General features: G+C 39.2%; 1 pseudogene; it reads left to right on the top strand.

Annotated features, from left to right (window-relative positions):
* The first annotated feature begins 482 nt into the window (after positions 1 to 482).
* On the top strand, positions 483 to 600 carry LOC122062272 (annotated as a pseudogene).
* The last annotated feature ends 2637 nt before the right edge of the window (positions 601 to 3237 follow it).

The following is a 3237-nucleotide window of genomic DNA, read 5'->3' as shown; positions in this document are numbered from 1 at the left end:
GCTTGAGGTGAGTGAGTTCCCTCCTCACTTCTCTTTCTTCCTCTTCTTCCTTCTCTTTCCTTCTTCTTCTCCTTTCTTTCTTTTTCTCCTTACTGTTACAGCAGCCACGATTTTATAAAATCTCAGCCCATTATCCCTTATATATAAGGCAGCCCCAAGGATCTGCTTGGCTGGCCCTCTTCAATTATTGCTAAGGTATGATTGGTTGCCCTATTAAGTCCTTATAACTAAGGTTTGTTTGGTTGCCCTCTTTTATTTCCATATAAATTACATACTATATATGTAATACCTAGTAGTTTATAAATTCATTTCCTCCCATTTATTTATTAGTATAAGGTATGCATTTCATGCCTCATTTAAGTCTCTTCCTATAGGGGTATAATGGGAATTTTGCACAGCAGAGGTGGGCTCCACAGTGTAAAAACCCAAAAATTACATTCTACTAGGCAAAATTGGCTGGCCGATTTTGGACCTACCAGTTTGGGTGCGATCATACCAGCACTAATGCACCAAATCCCATAAAACTCTGTAGTTAAGCATGCTTGGGTGAGAGTAGTATTAGGATGGGTGACCCCCTGGGAAGTCCTCATGTCGCACCTTTTTTTTTTTTCCTATTATACTTAGTTTGTAATTAAACTTACCTCTTTATCCACACCTCCTGATGAGGTCCCCAATGACATTGGCAAGCTGAACAAGAGCGGGTGGGGTCACTTCTGCATTCTTGGCACTCCATAGCTGCCAACCATGCCAGCATTGGCTTCCTTTGCTCTTTCTTCTTGCCTATCCACAAGTAGAGGTATACATATCAGATTAGGGTGTTACAATTTTCTCCCTCCTTAAAAAATTTTTGTCCTCAAAATTTGTGAGGCATACCTAGTAATCCAAACAATTCTAGATATCTCTTTTTAACCTCATCTTCCCTTCCCCAAGAGGCTTCTTGCTCTTGGTGGTTTCTCCATTTCACCTTCACATAAGAGATAGTATGGTTCCAGAGCTGATGCTCTTTTCTATCAAAGATTCCTTCAGGCTGTTCTTCATAACTTAAATAATCATTAAGGTCCAATGATTCAATAGTAGGCAGTACATGGGAAGAGTCTGGAATATACTTCTTCAACATTGATACATGAAAAACATTGTGAAATCTTTCCAACTCTGGGGGCAATGCTAATCTCTAAGGTGTTTGGCCAATCCGATCCAGAATCTCGAATGGTCCCACATACCTGGGACTCAAATTTCTTCCTTTTCTAAATCTTCTTATACCCCTTACTGGTGAGATTTTCAAAAAAAAACTTTATCACAAACATCAAATTCTAAAGGTTTTCTTCTACTATTTGCATAGCTCTTTTGTCTGGATTGAGCTGCCTTGATTTTTTCTCTGATTATATCAACCTTCTCACAGGTAGTCTGTATCAGTTCTAGCCCCAAAATTCTTCTTTTTCCAACTTCATCCCAATATAATGGAGTTTTGCATTTTTTTTCAGACAAAGTTTCAAATGGTACCATACCAATTGTTGTTTGGTAACTATTATTGTATGCAAATTCAACCAAAGGCAAATGCTCATCTCAACTATAACTCATATCTATAGCACATGCTCTCAACATATCTTCCAAAATTTGGATAGTCCTTTCTAATTGTTCATCAGTTTGTGAATGAAATGCCGTGCTAAACTTCAGCTTGGTCCCCATTGCCTTTTGTACACATTCCCAAAATTTAAAAGTAAATGAGAATCATGATCAGAAACAATACTAACAAGCACACCATGATATCTCACAATATTATCAATATATAACTGTGCCAATTTCTCTATAGAATGAGATATCTTCATAGGTATGAAATGTGCTACCTTTGTTAATCTATTAACAATCACCCAGATAGTATCATTCCCCTTTCAAGTCCGTGGTAGCCCTATCACAAAGTCTATAGTAATATGTTCCCACTTCCATTCTGGCACTGAAAGAGGCTGTAACAGTCCATGGGATCTCCGTCTCACTGCCTTCACCATCTCACAATTCATACATTTAGCTACATGTTCTGCCACATCATTCTTCATATTATGCCACATCATTCTTCATATTATGCCACCAATATAGTTTCTTCAGATCTTTATACATTTTGGTACTTCCAGGATGCAAAGAATAAGGAGTGTTATGAGCTTCAATCAAGATCAACTCTATCAATTTCTCCTCCCTTGGAATACATAATCTGTCTTTAAACCACAAAGTTCTATCCTTTAATGAAAATCTAGGATCTTTCTGTCTCCCAACATTGATAGCATTGATTGTCTTCCTCAACATATCATCTTTGGGTTGAGTTTCCTTAATTCTTTCAAATAAGGTGTGTTTAATCACAAAGGTGGCAAGTGTCACATCTTCAAGTGTCTCCACCTCTGTAATTACTTCCAAATCAAACTTCCTTACTTCTTCTACTAACATTAGATTGGTAGTGAGAGCAGCAAGTGTGGTTGTCTTGGCCTTGTCTCTCCTATGCCCTTGAAATGTAAAATCACCTCCATCCCAAGGTCTAAATACTATATTCTTCTCTGCACAGAGTACACAAGCTCGGTATGCTGACAACCAGTCCGTTCCCAGTATCACATCAAAATCCTTCATGTCTTTGCAAATCAAATGGGCTATCATATCTTGACCACACATCTGAATCACACATGGTTCATATACGTCCTCCAAATCCACTATAAACCCAGTGAGTGTATTAATCATCAACTTATGTGCTAACTTTTTCGATTCTATCCCCATTCTTGTAGCAAAATGTGAAGACACAAAAGAATGAGATACACCAGAATCAAACAATACAAAGGTTGGTACTGTGGAAACTAATATTGTACCTGTTACAACTCCAAGGGCAGTCTCAGCTTCCTCAACTGACAATGCAAACACCTTCCCAGCTACTTGTGGCTTCTTGGTGGATGTAGATGAAGAAGTCACATTGGGCTCTCCTAGCTTCCTTTGGGGACAAGATCTGGCCAAATGTCTTGGCTGTTGGCACACATAGCACCTCATGGATAGAGGGTAGGTAGCTGTGGTTGCTGGCTGGGATTGGGTAGATGCTTGACCTGAGTTAGTCTTCCTAGGCACAATAGCAGTAGATGTAGCTCCCTTCACAAACTTCTCAAACTACCTTCCAGTTCCTGTTGCCTTGGCTTTCCTCGCTGCCTGAATCTGATAGCCCTCTCTCTGCTTGTCTTCAATGGATTTGGCAATCTGAACCACTTCAGCATA

This window comes from Macadamia integrifolia, chromosome 14 (assembly GCF_013358625.1).
Source record: "Macadamia integrifolia cultivar HAES 741 chromosome 14, SCU_Mint_v3, whole genome shotgun sequence".
Lineage (NCBI taxonomy): Eukaryota > Viridiplantae > Streptophyta > Magnoliopsida > Proteales > Proteaceae > Macadamia > Macadamia integrifolia.
Note: the sequence above shows the minus strand (reverse complement) of the source record. Positions and strands in the feature narration are given on the sequence as shown.